The following is a 24,559-nucleotide window of genomic DNA, read 5'->3' as shown; positions in this document are numbered from 1 at the left end:
ATAAGAGCCATTAGTTTGCAATGGAAGAATTTCTTACCACGGATGCTGCACTGCAAAATCTAATGTGAAAATTTAGCAGTTTGAAACTGCAAACCTCTAGAAACTTTCACAGCTAACAGAATTAATGAACAAATAAAATCCTTCTTTCCTCCTGTTTTTGGGAAAGATTGTAAGCGGGTGGAGAACTGGGAGAGTGCAGAGGGCATATGTTACACATGCAAGTGGGCAGCAGGAGAGAGAAATTGAAGATGTAGTCAGAAATCAGCAACCACTGCACTCAGAAAAACAACTTACCACTGAGAGTCACACCCAGGGAATGAACAGGGTGTTCATCTCAGTGCTCTTAGATCATCCATCCACACATTTTGGAATGAAGACACCAACAATGCCCCTGCACTGAGAGAATGTGACTGATCCCTGTTGGGAGAAATGAATAAGTATTAAGATGGAACATGAAGAATGAAGAGAAAGGGCAATTCTTGCACTGAAAGCTGACAATTTCTGGAGTGTGCTCAACACATTGTCTTCAAAAGATTCCTTGGTTATTCAGACATACCAGAGGCAGTGCTCATCACTGAGGAATAGGGAACAAAATGCTACCCTCACATGCCACACATGAAACCTGAGAAAAGGATCTTATGCACAAATCCCAGCAAGGGATGGAGTCTCCCCCCTTCCACCAGCCTGTGATGTCTCAGCAGATCCACTCTTGTAGAATTGTAGAAGCCCATGTGGTTTGCTCCATCCACCCTTAGCCAGGCAGAATGGTTGGTGAATGCAAATAGTCACAGATCATCGGGATATGCCCAGGCCCATTTTCAAAATATTCCTTCTTACCTGCCACAGATGGCACCACATGAAGTTCAGTTCCAAGATCCATAGTATTAACCCATAAGAGCACATCACATTTAAAAGTCTTGTAATCAGGCACTTGTGGAATTTTGCACCACAACTACATGACACAACCTAGTGAAAATCTATAATCGTAATTAAAAAGATTCACCTTCTGAGGATGGCAAAACTCAAGTGAGTTGACAGAGACCATTTTTCAGCCAACAATAGGCATGAAAAGTTTTATCCTTAAAATTGTTGTGGGCATTAGAAAGGGGTGAAAAATAATTCCTGTAGCCTTAATAAGCTGTTAATATAGTGCTTTCGCTTGCCAGTTATTTTTAGACATTAACCAATTAGTCTTTATGACACTTCTGTGAATACATATTACTTTCAGTTTACAGATGAAACTAAGGCAGAAGGGTGAAATGCTTTCCCCAAAGCCAGAAGGTGTTCAGGCTTGATCTTAAAGGCTTCATTTGGATCAGGCTTTTAGAGTTCAGTTTTCAAAGCGGTTCAGCATCTGCAATCGGGGCCGAATCACAAAAGAGCTCAGCTCCAATTTAGGCATCAAATCAAGCAGGCTTAATGTACTGGATGCAGAGCTCTGAAAATATGGCCTTTATCTGGCAAGAGAAGACCTGCATTTCAAGGTCTGTCCCTATGTTCCCAAATCACAACTGGAACTCAGGAATTCCTTGATCCTACTTCTATGCTCAGGCCCACAACCGCAGCATGAATCTTTATTAGGCAGAGGTGGGCAGTCTATTAGTAGTAGCAGTAAAGATTTGTGAGCATAACAAGAAGTTCTACCTCTGTATAACTAAGTCAATCAAGAAAACAAATTGTCCTCTGGCACTTTAAACATCACAATATGTCAGCTTGGGGGGTGAAGGAGGGGTTGTTTTTCTCATCATTACCATTGATGGAAGTGAACCAAAAGAAATAAACCAACAATGTGAAAAACAACAAGTTAGTAATTATTAGCAGACTAATTGGCCCATTGCCTGCAAGGATGGATACAGAGATGATGGCAGCTCATGCATGAGTCATCTCTATTGTATCTTCTGCACATTTAAAGGATTAAAAACATTTTAATATCCCTTAATGCTACATTTATCAGCCCCCAAGTGTGCCCTCCCACAGCTGCTCTTCTTTGCTTCTACCTTTGACCCTTTGCTTGCCCGCTGCTAACGAGTGCCACAATTCACTACTGCTGGTATTGGACAGATGATACAGTTGGTCTGGTAGTGAGTTATTGAGGACGACACCAAACAGTAGTGGTTGATTGCCTGTTCATTGCCCAGCCCAGGAGTGGTTGGGTGCCAGAGATTTGGTGCCAGAGATTTGGTGCCAGCACAAGACTAGTGCTTCTTGATCTACGCTGGCTGCCTATGGATTTCCAGGTTGAATGTAAGGTGTTTTGATCTATGAAGCCCTAAATGGCTTGGAAATGTCCTGTTTGAGAGACTGCCTCTCTTCTCATGTCTTACTGCCACTGTTGCAATTGGTGGAGGGGAAGGAACTAGATCTTCCAAGTAAAAGAGGGGAACTAGTGGTAAAGTGTTCTCCATGAGGGCCCCCATCTTTGGAACAAGCTACTCACCCCCACCCCCAGTCCAGATCTTCAAGGCACACAGCAGAGCACATCTATTTGTATGGGCTGCTACAGCAGTGGACTTTTGTGGGGAATCAAAGCTGAGGGACACGGGAGTTTGGTTTTCTGCAAGTTGTTTAACTATATTTGGACAGAGGTGCCTAGAGCCTGGAATAACAAAATGTGGGGGGAAGGGTTATTTGATTAGATACAATAAATAAAACCACCTTTGCCATTCTTCATGTTCCATCTATGGCCCTGTTCCTCTGAGGGAAATCAGTTCAGGATCCTTACTCACAGAAGCCTGCCAATTGCATTGAAAACACAATAGAAAGAACATAAAGTGTCCCAATATAACAGGGCCCGTGAGGTTGTGGTTGCCTTCTACTTGGTCTCAGTGTCGTCAGTTCCCACTTTTGTAAGCCCTTTTGTAGCATTTTGCTATTGTAAGAAGGAAGATTGCATGGCTAAGGTTGTAGGGCTGGGACTCTGACTCCAGAGACCTGGTTTCAATTGCTGGGGAGAGACTGTTTCCTGAAGCTCAGTTCCCAGGCTGCAAAATGGGGGTGCTTGCTCTAGCTCCTTGGGAAATTCAACACTGCTGATCACAAACAGGGTACAGCTGGACTATGAAAGTGCTACAGGAACGTCCATTAGAACTACGGCCTCCTGCTCTGATCCCCCAGCATCCATAACACCAGCAGCAATTCCAGTTCTGCTAAGTGAAAAGAACTCTGGCATGAGAAATCGGGTTTATGTCATAATCACAAGAGAGATACTTAATTTTTCAACTCAGACAGAAGAGTCACTAGACATAGTGCATCTATACACAAAAGCATTCACTACAGAAAATGCCAGGATTACACAAGCACGTGACCAAGATTGCATGCATAATTGCAGTATTTGCGTTCATGCAATTAATGAAATATAGATATAAGTATTTAAAGACTAATGGCATACATTTTTCCTTTTTGCTCTAACTATCTAGAGCCACAGTTTGGTTCTTAGCCACTGGCCTTGTAGGGAGTGGTGCTGAAGGGGAGCCAAGGGAGAGAATTTGCCTTAAGAAGCACAATCTCTCCCCAAGCTCCCTGTCATGCAGTAGGAGAGTGAACACTGTAGTGTCCCTGTGAGTGGGGCAACGTGCTTTCCCAGGTCCATCTGCTCCGCTCCATGGGTCTGTGGGGGGGGGGGGAGGGAAAATCAGCCCATGTATTGCTGCAGCACCTAGGGATCCCAGTCATGGATCAGGGCCCCATTGTGCTAGGTGCTGCACAAGCAGATGGTCCCTTGCCCAAAGAGCTTTGAGTCTTGCACTCCCTCATACCAACCCCATTCTCCACTGATCCTTGCAGAGGGAGTCCAATAGTGTGCCATAAATATCATCCCTCCTTGCATACATGTTATCCTGGTAGCCACAAGTGTGTTAGCATGAATACTGTATAGTGCAATGCAGAGGCGACATGGGGAGAGAGGGCACACGGGTGTTGTGTATTTGGTTGTCATGGGTTTTGTTACTATGGCAACTGAGTTAGACTATTAAGGGATAGCTCAGCCGGTTTCAACCGGCTGAGTGAGCTCTGTTTCTGTAAATAAAATGGAGGTTTTGGTTAGCTGTCTGCTCTCTGGCCTCAAGTGATTGCTTCCTACACCGGCTGCCCCTAGGACATAACACTGGCGACGAGGATGGGATCCTGGTGCTGCTCCAGTAACAGAAGGAAGTAGAAGTCAAGGTAAAGACCAAACAAAGAAAAAAAGCTGCTTGTTTGCACTGACTGTGAAAGTGAAACTAAAAATCATGGCTACTCTGACCAGGCCCCTGGAGCCTTTTGATGAGAATACAGAGCAGTGGCATGTGTATACTGAGCGTTTTGAGCTTTTTGGTATTGCAAATGACATTACAGGAGCGAAGAAGGTGCCAATATTCTTAACTGTTGTAGGGGCTAAAACCTACTCTCTGCTACGCAGCTTACTACACCCTGTTAAGCCTGAGACTAAATCTTACAGTGACATTGTGGAAATCCTGGGGTCCCATTTCTCCCCCAAACCACTGGTAATTGCTGAAAGATATAGGTTCCACAAAAGAGACCAAAAGGAAGATGAAACAGTTGTACAATTTGTAGCAATTTAAAAAAAGCTAGCAGAACACTGTGAATTTAAAGAGATGTTAAATGATGCCCTGCGTGACAGGTTAGTGTGTGGCCTCTGCAGTGAAGCTATACGGAAGCGCCTACTGACAGAGGCTCAGCTTACATTACAGAAGGCTGTTGATATTGCTGTCTCCATGGAACTGGCTACAAGGGAGGCACAATACATCGGGGCATCCCCTAGGGTGCAAAAAGTGTCACAAGAACTGACCCACAAAACGGTGCAGAGTCAAGAATGTTACCGCTGTGGTAAGCCGGGTCACCAGGCATCAGAATGCTGGTGTAAGGACCTGGTGTGTCGACACTGTGGCAAAAAGGGACACATTGAGTATGCCTGTAAACAAAAGAAAAAGAGGCCTGTGGTCTGGCCGACAAAAAGAGGAACCTTGCATACCCTAGAGCAGACCCAGGATGATCAAGGTGACACCTCCTCACAAGAGGAAGTGCCACTGCATGTTTTGTCTTTGGCAGCGGGCTCACATGAATACTGGGTAACCCCCTTATTGGAGGGCAAACCTATACGCATGGAACTAGACACCGGTGCAGCTGTCTCGCTGGTTCCTGAGACTGTGTATAAGGAAAAGCTACAGCATCTTCCGCTTAAGGCAACAAAAACTGTTCTGAAGACGTATACAGGTGAAGCTGTGCCCATGTCGGGCACTATTGATGTTAAGGTGGAGCTCAATGGACAGGCGGCTAAATTGCCACTGTTTGAGGTGAGAGGTAACTACCCAGCCTTAATGGGTAGGTCTTGGCTTGGGAAGATTCAGCTGAACTGGGCAGAAGTGCACCGGATGACTAAAGAAGAAACCAGTCTAACCCCTATACTAAGGAAACATGCTGCTGTTTTTGGAGATGATTTGGGAAGTATGAAGGGAATCACTGTGACCTTGAACATTAAACCTGGCAGTCCACCAAAATATCTGAAAGCCCGAACTGTGCCATATGCCATCAGGCCAAAGGTTGAAGCAGACCTGGAGCGCCTGGTCACCAATGGAGTCCTAATACCAGTTACCCATAGCTCATGGGCCACTCCTATCGTCCCAATAGTGAAGAAAGATGGCTCTCTCCGGATTTGCGGTGATTTTAAAGTCACTGTCAACCCAGTGTTGTGTGCAGAGCAATACCCGCTTCCCTGCATCGATGACCTCTTCGCAGGCCTGGCTGGGGGACAAAAGTTCAGTAAGATTGATCTGAGTCAAGCATATTTACAGATGCACGTCGATGAAAAGTCCCAAGAGCTGTTGACTATTGTGACTCATAAGGGGCTTTATCGATACTGTCGCCTACCCTTCGGAATCACATCTGCTCCCGCCCTGTTCCAGAGGGCTATGGACCAGATCTTGTGTGGCTTGTCAGGAGTTCAGTGCTATCTGGATGATATCCTGGTCACTGGAAGAAATGAAGAGGATCACTTAAAGTATTTAGAGGCTACCCTACAAAGACTGGAAGAGTATGGCCTACGAGTTCGCAAAGACAAGTGTGAATTCTTCAAGCCCTCTGTTGAATATTTGGGACACATCATCGATTCTGCAGGTCTTCATAAGGCCCCTGCAAAAGTTAAAGCTATTGTGGAGGCTCCCCCACCTCGAAATGTAAGCCAGCTATGCTCATTTCTAGGACTACTGAACTATTATGGAAAGTTCATCTCACAGTTAGCCACACTGCTAAAACCACTTCATGAGCTCCTTGGGCAGAATAAGGCCTGGAAGTGGACTGAAGCCTGTGATGTTGCATTTAACAAAGCTAAGGATGCATTGTTAAATTCTGAAGTTCTAACGCACTTTGATCCATCCTTACCCCTGCAATTGGCCTGCGATGCTTCCCCTTATGGAGTGGGAGCGGTCGTGTCACACATTATGCCTTCGGGAGAAGAAAGACCTATTGCTTTTGCTTCACGCACTCTAAGCAAAGCAGAAACTAACTACGCCCAAATCGAACGTGAGGCATTAGGAATTGTTTTTGGAATTAGGAAGTTTCATCAGTACCTGTTTGGGCGAAAGTTTACTCTTCTTACAGACCATCGACCTCTGACATCAATTTTTGGACCCTACACAGGCATTCCCCCATTAGCTGCTAGTCGTATGCAACGTTGGGCATTGATACTTTCTGCACACACATATGAAATCAAATATCGGAAATCCACTCTGCACGGCAATGCAGATGGCCTCTCAAGGTTGCCTTTACCGGTCAAACATCAAGATAGTGCCCAAAAGGAAATCTTCTACTTTGAACAGGTAGAGAATACACCCATCACTGCTACTCAGATAAAGAAGGCAACCCGCGTTGACCCAGTATTATCCCAAGTTATGGACCTGGTGATGCATGGAAAATCTCGACAAACCTCTCCGGTCTCACCCGACCTTGTTCCCTACATGTCCAGGCGGACGGAGTTATCGGTCCAATCTGGTTGTTTGTTGTTGGGGAGGCGTGTCATTATTCCACCACCCCTGAGATCACAGATGTTAGAACAGCTACATTCCGGTCACTGTGGAATAGTGCGCATGAAGGAAATTGCACGAAGCTATTTTTGGTGGCCTAGATTGGACAGTGCTATTGAAGAGAAGGCAAACGCTTGTATGTCATGTCAGAGTGTAAGAAATGCACCCCAGTGGGCACCCCTACACCCATGGGACTGGCCTGAAAACCCGTGGCAACGTATTCACGTTGACTTTGCTGGCCCCCTTGAAGGAAGCATGTTCTTGGTGGCAGTAGATGCCTATTCTAAATGGCCAGAAGTCTCTATAATGCAGTCCACTACTGCAGAGAGTACTATCCAAAAACTACGAGGACTCTTCAGTCGTTTTGGTCTGCCAGAACAACTTGTGAGCGACAACGGACCGCAGTTCGTCTCTCAGGAGTTTCAAAATTTTATGAAGGCAAATGGGATACACCACATCACGTCAGCACCATATCATCCGTCCACCAACGGATTAGCTGAAAGATTTGTGCAGACAATGAAAAACGCTTTGAAATCAGCAAAGGGACAACACTCCATTCAAAAGCGTCTGGATACCTTCTTACTTTCCTATAGAAACACACCTCATGCTACGACCCAGGCTTCCCCAGCCTTTCTAATGATGGGACGACAGCTGCGCACTTGCTTTGATCTGCTGAAACCTTCTGAACCCAGACAAACTGTGCAACATCAGCAGCAATATCAAGTCATCAGACGGGCACCCAGAGCAAAAGACCGAACCTTTAGCCCAGGGCAGCCAGTTTTGGCTCGGAATTATACTTCCAGAGCTAAATGGGTCCCGGCCACAGTCATCACTCAAACAGGACCTGTTTCCTATACAGTCCGGACTGAAGAGAATCTTACCTGGCGGCGACATGTAGATCAGCTGTTGCCAGGTCATGCCAGTCTTCAGGACCCATCTGCAGTTGAGGGGTCTGACTTCACCCCTCCTGGTGAGACACCGAATCATGAGTCACCTGTTCCTGACTGTTCTCCTCCATTACTGCCGGCAGCTGAGATACCCCTTTGCCCAGCACGAGCTGATACCACCTCCTCACTTATTCGTGCTGCGGACCCTGAGCCCCTAGTACTTTCGGGTGCAACAACACCAGAAGTTCGCCGTAATCCACCTAGAGACAGAAGGCCTCCTCATCGGCTGGATCTTTAGTTAGGGCGAACCCACGGTTATGGGGCAAAATAATCCCCAGGGTTTAGCCGGGAATGGAGGCAGTCTACCCTCCTTCTCTAGTTTAGTGTGTGTTTTATTTAGGGGATGTTCTTATTAGGGGGGGAGGAATATGTTGTGTATTTGGTTGTCATGGGTTTTGTTACTATGGCAACTGAGTTAGACTATTAAGGGATAGCTCAGCCGGTTTCAACCGGCTGAGTGAGCTCTGTTTCTGTAAATAAAATGGAGGTTTTGGTTAGCTGTTTGCTCTCTGGCCTCAAGTGATTGCTTCCTACACTGGCTGCCCCTAGGACATAACAGCGGGGTCACGTGTCCCACCAAATTTCCTGCTTGGCTGGTACAGACTATACTCACATGGACTGAGCATGCTCAGTAACACTGCTGAAGCTGGCTGCCCTCACTCTGCCTCCGCCCCCGACTATGGTGCGGGTCATCTCTGCTGCAACGTCAGACTAAAACCTGTGTGTAAAAATAGCCTCCATTTAGTGTCCCTTTTCCTGAAAGGGTCTAAAGAGATTTCCACACTGAATATATTCACCACATTACATACAAGAATTTCATCCTCCATTACTGAAATGGAACCATCTCCAAAGTGATAGCAATTGTGACAGTACCCGGCACCCCTGGAACACAGTTTAGGAAGGAAGGAGCTAAAGAGAAAAGATGCCACTGACAGAGTCACACATTTGCTAGGTGTTCCCCACTCTCAATGCTGACTCAGCCCAACTCCGCTTACCTTACGATATCAGCTCTCATAGGCTACCATCTTGGCTTCTGCTGCTTATTCCCCTTTTCAGGAATTTATGGCAGTGATTTGTTTACAATGAAAATAAATCTCGCATACATAGGGCCTGTCTTATCATCCCACATCAACACTTCACTAGACTGATACCAGATTGTTCAGTTAGCTCTTCTGGAGAGGCATAAAGTCAGATGTCTGTGCCTAAGAGAAAGGACTTTGTATACGCTGTTGATCACCATTTCAAAAGGCTTGTCCCAGCACACGTTTTCAAAGTCCAGTTGAGCAATCAGCAAAGGCACCTGAGATAAAAAACTGGAAAAGTGCCCAGTCAGCATGTATGGTGCAGTGAGTTAGACTATGCCCCTTTGGGCACAACCGAGAGCAGGGATGGTGCTGAGCTCCAATATCCCAGGGGAAGATGAAGGAGGGCTTGCCCCTCTGGCATGCACAGTCTCTTCCCCAGCTGCCTGGTACATGTGGGAAGTGTGTACAATGCTTCCCATCCCTACCCCCTTTGACTGGTTTGATCTCCATGGGAGCAGAGAAAGAGCTATACCTGGCCCTTGCGTAGAGTATGCAAAGGGTATGGAGGCTCCTTGTGCCCCCTTCGCACATGCATGTGTGTGCACACACGCACACACACACCATGTACTTGTGCAAGGGTCAGGAATAACATGGCCCAGTATGCTCAGGCAAACGGTTGCAAGCCCAAGCAATCCATGGGCTCAAAGCAAAATCCCAGACTGGAACAGCTCTTAGGTTTGGGGACATTTGGAGGCCCTGATCTCCACCTCCAGCTAGAAGACGATATTTGAAGCATTGAAGGTGGAAATGGGAGCGAACTGCAGGAGCTTGGAGAGAATAAGCACATGGCTTTTAAGAAAACAGCCCTGACTGAACACATTGGGATAAGAGTGTGAAAAGTTGAATGCAGGGACTGAGAAGAGGGCCAGGCTCTGGTTTGGGGGACAGCATTCCAGATGAACGTGAGACTTTTTAGGAGGAAGCTCAGCTAGGAAGCTAACCTAAGGAACGGCAGTGCATGTGAAGTTCATAGACTCAGACTTTAAGATCAGAAGGGACCATCCTGATCATCTAGCTGTGGGGTAAAGCAGAGATTGGCACGCAGCATAATTGTGAACACACAGTGGCAAAGAGTGGACTTGGGAAAGCTTGGATAAATAGATTTCGACAAATAATTGGTTTATTCAACTAAATTCATCTGCTTCCTCAAACTGACCACAAACAAATTGATTTCCTTGAACTGATTAATTATACAAAATTATTCTGAGTCATTCGTGCAAATTGTGACATTGCACCCCATAATGCTTTACAGAAATATGCTTCTGAATGTAAATATGACAGAACTGGAATATGTTTTATGCTACATATGCCAAGTAACATATCTTTGCAAAGGTTACATTCTACTGAATGTATTCATCCTATTCGTATGCATGTATCATTTTTATATCTGAAGTTATGAGCATTGGTTCTATGCTTGTATTTAAAGTGTTTGCTATAGAAAACACCTAAGGCAGATTTGGTCAACATAGTGTGAAGGGGTTATTGAAGTAATCGGGAATACTTGGCTAACAATGGACCTTGATAGATGCCAATCCACATATGAGCTTTCCTGCGAATGTTAGGGCTCACATGGCGTCGGCCTGTAGAGAACTGAATCATGCCTGGACATGTGACTTGCCCAGGTGACTGAAAAACTTCATCTTGTGGAGGGGATTTTACACAAGAGAGGAGAGGGATTTCCACCCACAAGTGAAAGTACATAAGCCCCTGGGAAACCCCTCCATTTTGTCTTCAGCTGGCTCAAGAGATAGCCTCTCCACCCCAAAGAGAGGCCTGTAAGAAACTGTAACAAAGGACAGTAATTACGGGGGTGTGAGTGACTGCTGGACCCAGACTAGAAGGAGGCTAGTCTGTAAAAGAAGCTTATTGGAAAATCTCTGAGGGTGAGATTTAACTGCATTTAGTTTCTTACTGTAGCAGGCTTAGACTTGCGAGCTTTTGTTTTATTTTGCTTGGTAATTTACTTTGTTCTGTCTTTACTTGGAACCACTTAAATCCTACTTTTTATATTTAATAAAATCACTTTTTACTTATTAATTAATCCAGAGTAAGTATTAATAACTGGGGGGCAAACAGCCATGCATCTCTCTTTATCAGTGTTATAGAGGGTGAATAATTTATGAGTTTACCCTATATAAGCTTTATACAGAATAAAATGGATTTATTTGGGGTTTGGATACCATGGGGAGCTGGGTATCTGGGTGCTGGAGACAGGAGCACTTCTTAAGCTGTTTTCAGTTAAGCCTGCAGCTTGGGGAGGGAACTGGTTCAGGCCTGGATCTGTGTTTGCAGCAGGCAAGCATGTCTGGCAAGGTACTGAGGTCCCAAGCTGCCAGGGAAAACAGGCTCAAGGGTAGTCCCAGCACATCAGGTGTCAGTCCCAAGGGGGTTTCTGTGATCCAGCCCATCATAACTTGTGGTCTGTAGCTCATTGGAGGCAGCTCACTGAGAGTACTCTATGTTTCCATTGCAGTTTTGATTGGACACATGCGTCACATGCTCTGTTTTTGTTCCCTTTATGGAGGAGTATAACTGCATTGGCACTAAACTTACTGGCTAGAATACTGATGGGACGTTTTAAGACGTAATTTCTGTAGAATCAAATCAATAAGGTTTTATAGAGATTTAATAATCACAATCATAGAAATGTAGGGCTAGAAAGGACTTCAAGGAGGTCATCAAGTCCATTTCCATCCCTAGCCCCTGCTCTGTGGCAGGACCAAGTATCCCTAGACCATTCCTGACAGATGTTTGCCTAACCCATTCTTAAAACTTCAAGTGATGGGGATTCTACAACCTTCCTTGGTTACCTGTTCTGGTGCTTAACTAGCATGATAGCTAGGGAAAAAAAATTTCTAATATCTAACCTATAGTCTCCTTGCTGCAGATTAAGCCCATTATTTCTTGTCCTACGGTCAGTGGACATGGAGAAAAAATCATCACTGTTGTCTTTATAACAGTCTTTAACATATTTGAAGACTAATGTGGTTTCCCCCATCTCCCCCCCCGCCACACACAGTCTTCTTTTGTCAAGCCTAAACATAGCTAGTTTTCTTTGTTTTTTTTTAAACCTTTCCTCATAAAAGTTTTAGAAAGCATGACCTCACTGATGTTGCTCTCCTCTGAACTTTTCAATTTTCCTTAAAGTGTGGGGCCCAAAACTAGACAGTACTCCAACTGAGACCCCCCCTGAGTGCTAAATGGTTGTTTTCTCTATCTCCTGTGTCTTGCATGTGACACTTTTGTTAATACAACCTGGAATAACGATAGCCTTTTTTTGTATCACTTTATTGGCTCATATTCAATTTGTCATCCACTATACCCACTCAGGTACTTTTCTGCAGTTCTACTGTCTAGCTAGTTATTCCCCATTTTGTATTGGTGCCCTTGATTTTTCTTTCTTAAGAACAGAACTTTTCACTTGTCTTTACTGAATTTCATCTGGTTGATTTCAGACCAGTTCTCCAGTTCGGCAAGATCATTTTGAATTCTAATTCTGTCCTCCAAAGTGCTTGAACTGCATCCCAGCTTGATGTCATCTGGAAATTTTGTAACCATATAGTCTCCACTCCACTATTCAAGTCATTAGTAAAAATATTGACTAGTACCAGCCCTAGGACAGACCCATGAGGGACCCCACTAGATCTGTGTTCCCATCTTGAGTGAACCACTGATAACTACTCCAAGTATGGTCTTTCAAGCAGGTGTGCACCCATCTTATAATAGTTTAATTCTCTATTAAATTCTATGGGTTGTTATATAATAGGGTCCAAATGGACAGGTGTCCTCACCACCACAGCCACCACCCCACTCGTCACCAGCTAGAAGCTTTGTTACTCATCTGAAGAATAAACTCTGCCTCCGTTACTCATGTGAGACCAGATTGATAGGACTTACTCAACAGGAATAAAGCTTATTCCACAAGTGGTCACATGCCCTTCAGGAAGGTGCTATCCTTTCTCATAAGGAGTAGGGTGACCAGATGTTCCAATTTTATAGGGACAGTCCTGATTTCGGGGTCTTTTTCTTATATAGGTTCCTATTACCCCCCACCACCATCCCGATTTTTCACACTTGCTGTCTGGTCACCCTACATAAGGAGTGACAGGATCTTGCCCATTTAGTAGTACCTTACTCTGAGCAGTCCCATTAATAATCAAGGAATAAGGGAACACTTAATGTGAGTGTGGTGGAATCTAGCCCTAAATAAGCACCCAGACTAAACAACTTTTATGCCCCCAGATCTGGTCTCTCCAGATGACTAAACATGATTGTGGCGGTTAACTTATAACCCACTCACTCTAAGTCAGTAATCACAGCCTCTGTTTTATAGACGTCATACAAAACAAGACAGGTAAACAAACATGCTCATTGATGTTATCAAGCCAGCCAGCTCAGTAACTAGTAGTACAGTAACAGGCATTGTTCAGAGAAACCCGCCCTTGACCTTTCAGGCACAAACATGTTAGAGAAACTGCTGTGACCCACATGGTAAACATTCAAAGAGAAAAGACAGTTCAATTTTCAAAGCTAAACAGTAACGCGGTGCAAACTGAAAGATACAAACAATTGTAAAAATATGCTGTAAAAAGTAAACAGCTGTAGACACTTAGGCCTTTGATTGGTTAACATTATCCTTTGCCTGAACTTGACAGCTACGGAAAATTCCATTCTTCTCTGATTAGACATAGCTAGATAAGCCTATCTGATTTTTCTATTCTCCAGCACCTGTTCAATTGTGGCAGTCACACTCAGATAAAAATCAGGTATGATTAACATCATAGACATTGAAAAAGAAATTGTTCGGGCCCTGCTTAAAAGAAAAAAAAAAGGACAGACAGTGCTAGTTTAGTTTTAGATAGATAAACAAAATACAATGTAATGCAAAACTAACCCTATAATCAACCAGTCTCATTCACAGAATATAAGGATGTTGACCTGATGATAGAATGTTAAAAGATCTTATTGCAATAAAGATTTTAGCATTTTTATATTAACCCTTCCAACCTTGGAAGAAAATCAGAGTCATGGCTTTTGTTGCCACACATTAAGACTTCAGTCTGAGTTGGACTTTGAGAAGAAATAAAATAAAGCAGCCTGGGTTTGCTATTTAACTGCACTCTGTGTGGGAGTCAGCAAATTTTGCTATTTTAAAGTGTTTTTAAATCTTTCATGTTTTGGATTTACCATCAATAAAGCCTCTAGACTAGCGGTTGGATTTTCTCTTACTTAATAAATGGTAACAACAGTGGAAGAGAAATATACCTTTCAAAAAAGAAGCCAGTCAAGGAGATATGGGGGCGAGGAGGGGGACCCAACAAAAATCAGACTTTGGGCCAAATTCATCCATGTTGTAATTCCATTGTATTTGGTGTAGTTTCAGTAGGGATCAATTTGGCTCTTGAGGCTGTCCCTGCAATGATATGCTAAGTGCCTAAAACATAGAAGCCTAAATAGCACTGAAAAAAGTCAACGGGAATTAGTCTAAGGCCAGGTCTCCACTATAAAGTTGAATGACGTAGCTAATTTGATTTAAGGATGTGAAAAATCCACACTCCTGAGTGATGTAGTCAAATGGACATAACCCCCATATAGAGAGCACTAGGTCAATGTGAGAATTCTTCTATTGGCCTAGCTACCCGCCCTCAGAAAGGTGTATTAACTAGAGTGATGTGAGAATCCTTCCCATCCCTGTAGTGAATGGCTATACCAAGATGCTACAGCATTGCAGCTGCTCTGCTCTCGCAGTTTAAGTGTAGATGTAGCCTAAGTCACTTAGTCCCTTTTGAAAATTGTATCCTGTGTGGTCTCAGCAAAATGAGGCTACGTACATAGGGCCAAATTGTAATCTCACTAGTGTAACCTGAGTGACTGCACTGATTTCAGCGCTTTCCGAAGATGTGAGCTGTAGCCCATGAAAGCTTATGCTGAAATAAATTTGTTAGTCTAAGGTGCCACAAGTACTCCTGTTCTTTTTGCGGATACAGACTAACACGGCTGCTACTCTGAAACTTTTCAGTGTTACAATATCGTAAGCTACAAGAATAATCTTTTCAAGCCTCTTTTCAAGAAATGAGGCAACATACTTTCACTCTTGTGAGATGACAACCCACTTTTAAAGACATTTATAGCCCCAACATGGGCACCCTGGTCACCAACTAAGACTCACAAATGCAGTATTGTGTCATTACCCGGCTCTGACTCAAGGCCTACCTACCACTTGGTACAGGAGTTATAGCTATATTAAGGATTGGGGGGTCAGATCCTCAGCTAGTGTAAATCAGCTCTACTCCCAAATTTCAGGCTCATAGCCTGGCCCTGTAGGCTGCAAAGGCCAATCTCTGGTGGCCAAATAACCACTAGAACAGGTCTGACAGTCTAATAGAAGATAGTGATATATGTATGTCCAGTAGACAGACAACTGTCTTCTTGCCAGGTGCAGTATCTACCTCTCAGGTTTTGTGAGACCAAGTTAGCAAGTACACATGACAGGGGAAGGGACGACTACTCTTCTCTGCACTTTTGTGCCCCACATACATCATATATACTTGCAATCCCTGCTCTCTTTGAGCACAGGAATTGCTAGTAGGTGAAAATCCCAGAACTGGGCACTCTGAGGCGGGGTGGGCAGCTGCTTGATTAATAGCTATTCTCACACCTGCATTGGCCAGCAGAGCAAACTGGGCCTGAAACAGAGGAGAATCCTGAAGGGGTAAGCAGCAGAATTGCTCATGAGTACCATGGAGCTCAGGAAGCATTGTGCTCCACAAATCAAAGTGCCTTCTAATGTGGCTGCTGGAGGTGACTCTTGAGGCCTCAAACACTGGACAGTGCTCTGCATTAGAAGGTGCAACAAATGCTATTAAAGAAATCTCATACATTTCATTTATTCAATATCAATTTGAATACATCTGTATTTGCCACACAGCCACCAATGTGCAGATTGCAACAGATCAGGTTGGTTTGCTGCTTTTATAAGCAACAATGGAGATTAGTGTATAGTTTTATAAGGGAACCATTCATTCTTTCCCATTGTTGCACAAAAGTAGCAGTAGCTGCATTTCAACCCCTTCTATATTCTGTTATTTTCATGATGAAATGTTTCCCATGTGCAATAGCTATGAAGTGGTCTGATGTTTAATTGCATATGCTAAAAAAAAAAAAAAAAAAAAGCTCTAACAATACAAATGGCATCCACTGGTAAACCTTTGTTTCATGTTCTGCACTGGGGAACTTCAGGCTAATTATTGCAGTTCCTAGTTACCCAGAAAGACTGAGATACAGAAACATTGCAGAGTCATTCCAAGCAATGATTGGTGGAAAATTTGCCCCGCTGCTTGCTCTAGAGAAAGACACAGAAACAATGACCAACAATTTCAACACTGTAATGAATGAGGCAGCAATGGACATCCTTGGGAAACATCATAAGAAGACAAAACCATGGGTCACAAATGAAATACTACAGATGTGTGACATTAGAAGAGAACTTAAGAGAGACAAGAACAGCACTGAGGGAGCTGATAAGTAAAGAGCGATTGGCAGAAAGATCAAGAAAGGAATGAATGTGGCCAAGGAGATATGGATTGAAAAACAACGCTCTAAAAGTGAAGAGCGTACCAATAATAAAAATAGCAAACAAGCCTTCCAGGTTGTAAAAGATCTGATGAAGGAAAGATGGACCAAAGCTAATGCAATTCAGGACAAAGAAGGAAACAGTCTTACAGAAGAAAGGGGCATCATCAATAGGTGGACAAACTACTGCTCTGATCTATACAACCACCAGACAAATGGAGATCCTAACGTCTTAGACAGCCCAGATTCAACAGAGGAGGATGACTTTCCAATACTATGTGAAGCTATGAAATCACTCAAGAACAGAAAGGCTATAGGTATTGACAACATCCCAGCCGAACTGATGAAATTCAGAGGAGAAATAGTAATAGATGTACTCACCAAGATCTGCAACAATAATATCTGGCAGACCGGTGAGTGGCCCTCCATGTGGACACAGTCACTAACCATGACTCTGCCAAAGAAAGGCAACCTGCAACTGTGTCAAAATTACTGGACCATAAGCTTAATTAGTCATCCCAGCAAAGTGATGTTGAAAGTCATATTAAACAGATTGAAGCCACAAGCAGACAATATCATTGCTGAAGAACAGGCTGGTTTTTGTGCTGGAAGAAGTACCACAGAACAGATTTTCAACCTTTGTGTTCTATGTGAGAAGTACTTACAACACCAGCAGGACATCTACCACGTCTTTGTTGACTTCAAGAAGGCATTTGACAGAATATGGCAGAAAGCACCCTGGGCAACCATGAAAAAGTAGAATGTTGGTCATAAGCTTATTCTTACCATTAAACAAGGCCAGCAGTGCAGTTCTCGTCAATGGCACAATAGGAGAGTAGTTTCACACCACTGTTGGAGTCCGGCAATGCTGCCTTTTTCACCCACACTGTTCAATATCTACTTGGAGCACATAATGACTGATGCCCTAGAACAGTGGTTCCCAAACTTGTTCTGCCACTTGTGCAGGGAAACCCCCTGGCGGGCCGGGCCGGTTTGTTTACCTGCCACGTCCGCAGGTTCAGCCAATCGCAGCTCCCAGTGGCTGCGGTTCGCTGCTCCAGGCCAATGGGAGCTTCTGGAAGTGGTGGCTGGTACGTCCCTCGGCCCATGCTGCTTCCTGCAGCTCCCATTGGCCTGAAGCAGTGAACCGCAGCCACTGGGAGCCGCAATTGGCCAAACCTGCGGACGCAGCAGGTAAACAAATGGCCCACCAGGGGCTTTCCCTGCACAAGCAGCGGAACAAGTTTGGGAACCACTGCCCTAGAAGATCACATATACACAGTCAGCATTGGGGGGTGAACAATCTCAAATCTTTGGTTCACTGATGACACTGATGGCCTGGCAGGCAATGAAGATGAACTTGCCAACCTTGTGAAATGACTGGATGAAACTGCCGCAAAATATGGCATGGAAATCAGTGCAGAGAAAACCAAACTGATGACAAACAAACGTGATGGGATCAGCTCACATATCACTATCAGTGGACAAGAGCTGGAGACAATGAAACTGTTCAAGTATTTGGGGACAATCATCACTGATGAAGGATCCAAGGCAGAAATTCAGGCAAGAGCTGAACAACAGCAGCAGTGGCAAAGCTAAAGCCAATTTGGAGGAATATGAACATCCCCCTGGAATCCAAACTGAAACTGCTGCATGCATTGGTCATAACTATTTTTCTGTATGCACGTGAGACATGGACCCTTGAGGCAGAACTTGAACGGAAAATGCAGGTAGTAGAGATGAAATGCTTCTGTAAAATCCTGGGCATCTCCTACTTCGACCACATCACTAATGAAGAGATCCATAACATCACACAATGCGCTGGGTCATCTGAAGACCTGACGACCATGAGGAAGCGCAAGCTGAAGTGGTACGGCCATATAACAAGATCATTTGGCCTATCCAAGATCATCCTCCAAGGGAGGGTACAGGGGAAGAGAAGAAGAGGTAGACAGAAGAGATGGATTGACAATATAAAAGAGCAGACAGGAATGGACTTCGCAGAGATTCAAGCACTGACACACAATTGTCAGGGTGGAGACAATTGGTTGATTATTCATCAATGATGGTGCCCCAACGACAAATGCAGTTATGGGAGTGATGATGGTGAGTTACTGCTAAAACTCCCATTGGCTTCCAACTCCATACAAGACAGTTTGTTCCTCTGTCCTCATTCCCATATAACAGAAACTATACATTGGTACATGGGCTTTACATGGGGTAGGGATGCAAACCTTCTCCTTCAACTGGACAGAAGAGCATGGGACATTTGTGAAGACAAGGTTGTTACTTTAGACCATTTGGCTGCAGTAGATTCCCATGGCCTATTTATCTATTTAGTTTATCCAAGAGAAGGCTAAAAGGAGACTTAATCATAAGTACCTAGATGGGGAAAAGTTATGAAAGACGGGTGGGTCTTGGGTCTCACTGTGCCTCTTTGTGGTGGATTAAATAGCTGGAAGCTGAAGCTACACGAATTTAGATGTGAAAAAAGGAGCAAATTGTGACATTACATTTAATATTCCTTATGAAAATATGCTTATGCTATGAATATGACATAACTGAGATATACTTTATGCAAGATGGGACTTGTAAGGTATCATTGGAAAGATTATGATCTACTGAATGTGGGATTATCCAATTTGTATGCCTGTATCATTTCTGTATCTAAAGTTAGAAATATGGACTATGTAACAATTACAACTGGGTATGTATTGGGAAGACACCCACTAGACAATAGGCCATCAAATTTGATGAGCCATCAGGAAGGAATAACAAAACCATTAATATACTAATCTCTCTCCCTTCTGGCAGGTGTCCAGGGACGTAACTGTGACGCTACTAGGTCAGGTGGTCTTGTCACCTGATACTAAACATTACCTGGGACTTCTTACAACTTTCCACTGAAGGGAAGGGGAGGGTCAAATTTGGGAAATAAAGGATTCCCGCCTTATGTAAATCCTATTTAAGGGTGGGGAGGAAGGCAAACATGACTCCTCCTCTCCATGTCCTGTCTGCCCAAGAAGAAAGACGGCTAAAGCCACCTGAAGTGAAGGCAGGGGGGGGAGTCCAGACTGAGACAGGGGTCCAGTCTGAAAAGAAATATAACTGGAACTCTAAACCATAGAAACTTTGCAACCTGTCTGAAATAACATTTAGGGTAAGAAATTACATTTTGTAACCTGTTTCTTAAGTATATTGAGCTTAGCTTGTGTATTTTGCTTTATTTGGTCAGTAATCTGCTTTGTTCTGTCTGTTCTCTCTTATATGCATTAAAATCCACCTTTGTGGTTAATAAACTTATTTTTTGTTTGTAATATAACAGGGGTCCAGTCTGAAAAGAAATATAACTGGAAATATAACGAACTCTGAACCACAGAAATTTGCAAACTACCTGCAACAATATCTAGGGTGAGAAATACTATTTGTAACCAATTTCTTTAGTGAAACTAGCTTAGTTTGCGTGTTTGATTTCATTTGCTTAGTAATCTGCTTTGTTCTGTTTGTTATCCCTTTTACCACTTAAAATCTGCCTTTTATAGTTAATAAAATTTGTTTTGTTTATTATTAAACCCAGTTCCTGTCATTTCTAACTTGAGGGGCAAGAAGCGTGCACACCTCTCTCCACATTGAGGGAGGGGGCAAATTTCATAATATATCTGCACTCCAAGGGAGGTGGACATCTGAATGCTGTAGCAAGTCCCTTAAAATGAGTCTTCCCAGAGCTGATGTGCAGGTGGGTGTGGCCCTGCCTCCGTATGTGCTGGAGGAGGCTTTAATAGCCTGGCTCAGCAAGACATGTTAAAGGGGGCCCATGCTGGCAGAACAGGTAGACTCAGTGGCATCTCAGCACATCAGGTGGCATCCCAAGAGGTCCAACCCATCACACAAATGTTTAACAGTGAATGGTAATTAACTATTGGACTAACTTACCTAGAGTTATGGTGGATCCCACCTCACCTGAAATATTTAAATTCAGACTGGATATCTTCCTAAAAGATGCTATGGCTCAAAATAAATTATGGGATGGATGCAGAAGTTATTGATTAAGGTTCTTTAACCTGTGCTATGCAGGAGGTCAGATGAGATTATCAGAATGGACTCTTCTGGCTTTAGATTCTACAAATAGTGCTCCCTTACACTGGCCAAAGAACAGACAATCTGCAAAGTTCATGGCTATACCCCCTCATCATGCTACTTCCCTTGGTTGCCCACAGTCTTTCACACAGAGTCCTAAGGTGTGGGCTTCCAGCATTTTGGAAATGCTATGGGAAGTACCCATCTGGAAATTACCTACGACTGTAACAACCCAATACATACACTCCATAGAAAGCAATGTTCAGTATAAATGTAACTAACTTCAACATAAATATGGAAACTGACTTTGCTGTTTTGCTCAGTTCAATAACTAGCCACAGAGGCCATTTTTAAATCTCCAGAGAATGCTCTTCAATATCTTCTCCTTTTGGCAGCTACAGCTCGTGCTAACCCCTCACTGGAAAATTGATCTTAAAGATAAGTAGCAAAACAAAAGCAAAATTGGGTTGGTGCATTAAGAAGATCTCAAGTAATAGTAAGGCTTTTTCCCCCTTTGAAAGTTTTTATGCTTGTTTTACATTAGAATAAACTGGGGGGGGTCGTTGGGGGGGCACACTAGAGACTCTGTAGAGGACCAAAAAGTACGGAGTTAGGTCAAGACAGGGACTTGGGTACCTAAATGACAGTTTTAGGCAATACTGTGATCCGCAAAACCCCTGCTCAACTGCTGCCTAACCCTGCTGGCACCTAAACTCACTCAGTATCTAAATTTCCATAAAAGTTCCCTATGCCTCTAGGCATGTACACATCCATCCAGAGGCAGCTATCTCCTTTCTAAGCCCCAACATGATCCACAAAATGACAGAAAATAAGCCTTCCTCCACCTATTGTGCCTGCAGGGCCTGATCCTATAAGCATGCTTAAAGTACACCTATTAGAACCCATTCAAAACCCGATGGTAAGAGGAGGAAGAGAAAAATCTCCCTCAACTTTTAGCCCAGTGGTAGAGCACTCATCCAGGAAGTAGGAGACCTAGGCTAAATTCCCTCCTCTGCCTGATTTGGAGAATCTGTTCAAAGCCCCTCAGGAAGGTGCTCTAACCACTGGTCTACAGGATATTCTGACATGGGCTCCTAGATCTCATCTGTTGAAGCTGTTCCACTTTGGACAAATACTTAGTCATTGGGCCAGAAAGAGAATGACTCTGTAGTCTGGTGGTTAGGACATCCACCTGGGAGGTGGGAGACCCAGGGTCCTGCCTCCCTTCTCCAGTGACTCATTTATTCACAGTGGAAAAGCTTCAACGGGGGAGAATGAGGGAGCGCACATTAGAATATGCCATAACTCAGTTTGAGCACTCAGAGGTGAGAGACTCCTGTTCAGAGATTCTCTCTGCTCTGTCTGATGAGGTAGACAGCAGAATCTGGGTCGCCCATATCCTAGAGGCACCATTACCACCACCACCTCTGGAATTTCTTGCAAGAAATGCCTTAGGTGCCTAAACTGCCTGACTCCAGGAGAGGGATACTGGTTGTGGATTGCAAGCAGAGACAGGTGCTTCCCTGCACCCTAGAGTCCGGTGCCCCTGAGAGAGGGGCAGGGGTAGGATAGAGACCTCTCAGATAGCTTAGGGGCCTTCCTGACTGGCTTTTGTGGTTTTGTAGGTACCTCTCTGTCCCCCATTCATTGTATAGGGGAACCTAGGTGGATAAGGATTTGTGTATCATGTTGTTCTAGTGATTTTCAAGGCATCTAAAAGTTAGGCATTGTAATGCTTAAGTCCCTTTGTAGCTCTGTGCCTAACTATATTGCTCAAAGGTATGAAAAATCCACACCCCTGAGCAGCACAGTCAAGCTGACCTAAGTCCCTGCATAGACAGTGCTATGTCAACGGAAGATTCTTTCAGCGACCTAGCTACCACCTCTGAGAGAGGTAGATTACCTACAGCAATGGGAGAAGCCCTCCTGTCAGCATAGGTAATGTCTACGCTGAAGCACTACAGTGGTGCAGCCATGCTGCTGTAGCCTTTGAAGCATTGACAAGCCCTTACTGACTTCCCAGCATGCAATCAAATTCCACTTCCCAGCCTTTAACTGAAGGAGACGAAGTTTCATGGGGTTGCTTGAAATTGTTATTGTTCAAATGTTTCATTTCAAAGTTTAGACAATTTGAGAGAGAAGAGTTAACCACCTCTTGGATCTCAGCTGAGGGCTGTGAGAAAGGGCTGTCACATTTCAGCCTATCCTGCTTTAGTTCTCCATTGGGCCCTTCAGAAAAAAATATAAGTCAAAAGTTATGACTGATATTTCGAAGGTTAAAAAAAAACAGGCAAGCTGAATCCCCATCACCTACATGCCTGTATTTTTTTGGAATAAATATGGGGCTTAATTCATAGAATCATAGAATTCAAGATCAGAAGGGACCATTATGATCATCTAGTCTGACCTCCTGCAAGATGCAGGCCACATAAGCCGATCCACCCACTCCTTAAGCAAGCGACCCCTGCCCCATGCTTCGGAGGAAGGCGAAAAACCTCCAGGGCCACTGCCAATCTACCCTGGAGGAAAATTCCTTCCCGGCCCCAAATATGGCGGTCAGCTGAACCCCGAGCATGCGGGCAAGACTCTCCAGCCATACCCTCTGGAAAAAGGCTAACAATATCCTATCATTGACCCATTGTACTAATTACCAGTATGGCAATTAATTGACCTATTGACTAAGCCCGTTATCCTGTCATACCATCTCCTCCATAAACTTATCTAGCTTAATCTTAAAGTCATGGAGGTCCTTCACCCCCACTGTTTCCTTTGGTAGGCTGTTCCAGAATTGCACTCCTCTGATGGTTAGAAACCTTTGTCTAATTTCAAGCCTAAATTACCTGACTGACAATTTATATCCATTTGTCCTCGTGTCCACATTAGCACTGAGCTGAAATAATTCCTCTCCTTCCCTGGTATTTATCCCTCTGATATATTTAAAGAGTGCAATCATATCTCCTCTTATCCTTCTTTTGGTTAAGGAAAACAAACCGAGCTCCTCAAATCTCCTTTCATACGACAGGCTTTCCATTCCTCGGATCATTCTAGTGGCCCTTCTTAGTACCCGTTCCAGTTTGAATTCATCCTTCTTAAACATGGGAGACCAAAACTGCACACAATACTCCAAATGAGGTCTTACCAACGCCTTATATAACGGGACTAGCACCTCCTTATCCCTACTAGAAATACCTCGCCTAATGCATCCCAAGACCACATTAGCTTTTTTAACGGCCACATCACATTGCCTACTCATAGTCATCCTACAATCAACCAGGACTCCTAGGTCCTTCTCCTCCTCCGTTACTTCCAACTGGTGCATCCCCAGCTTATAACTAAAGTTCTTGTTAGTCTTCCCTAAATGCCAAGTATCAGAGGGGTAGCCGTGTTAGTCTGGTTCTGTAGAAGCAGCAAAGAATCCTGTGGCACCTTATAGACTAACAGACGTTTTGTAGCATGAGCTTTCATGGGTGAATACCCACTTCTTCGGATGTTGCATCCGAAGAAGTGGGTATTCACCCACGAAAGCTCATGCTACAAAACGTCTGTTAGTCTATAAGGTGCCACAGGATTCTTTGCTATCCCTAAATGCATAACCTTACACTTCTCACTATTGAATTTCATCCTTTTACTAATACTCCAGTTTACAAGGTCATCCAAATCTCCCTGGAGGATATCCCGATCCTTTTCCGAATTTGCAATACCTCCCAACTTGGTGTCATCTGCAAACTTTATCAGCCCACTCCTACTCTTGGTTCCCAGGTCAGCGATAAATAGATTGAATAAAATTGGACCCAAAACCGAACCTTGAGGAACTCCACTGGTAACCCCCCTCCAACCCGACAGTTCCCCCTTCAATACGACC

At 44.0% G+C, this 24,559-nt stretch overlaps 1 long non-coding RNA gene across 2 annotated transcripts in view; it reads right to left on the bottom strand.

Moving 5' to 3' along the window:
- LOC123367580 overlaps positions 1–24,559 on the bottom strand; it is a 134,636-nt gene that overhangs the window by 39,307 nt on the left and 70,770 nt on the right. For both annotated transcript variants that reach the window (XR_006578540.1, XR_006578539.1), the window contains exons 3-4: positions 8,577–8,681; positions 295–417 (exon numbers count right to left, since the gene is read on the bottom strand). This is a non-coding gene — a long non-coding RNA (uncharacterized LOC123367580). The remainder of the gene's footprint in view (positions 1–294; positions 418–8,576; positions 8,682–24,559) is intronic.

This window comes from Mauremys mutica, chromosome 3 (genome assembly GCF_020497125.1).
Source record: "Mauremys mutica isolate MM-2020 ecotype Southern chromosome 3, ASM2049712v1, whole genome shotgun sequence".
Taxonomy (NCBI): Eukaryota; Metazoa; Chordata; order Testudines; family Geoemydidae; genus Mauremys; species Mauremys mutica.
The sequence above is the reverse complement of the archived record's forward strand: the minus strand, read 5'-3'. Positions and strand labels throughout refer to the sequence as shown.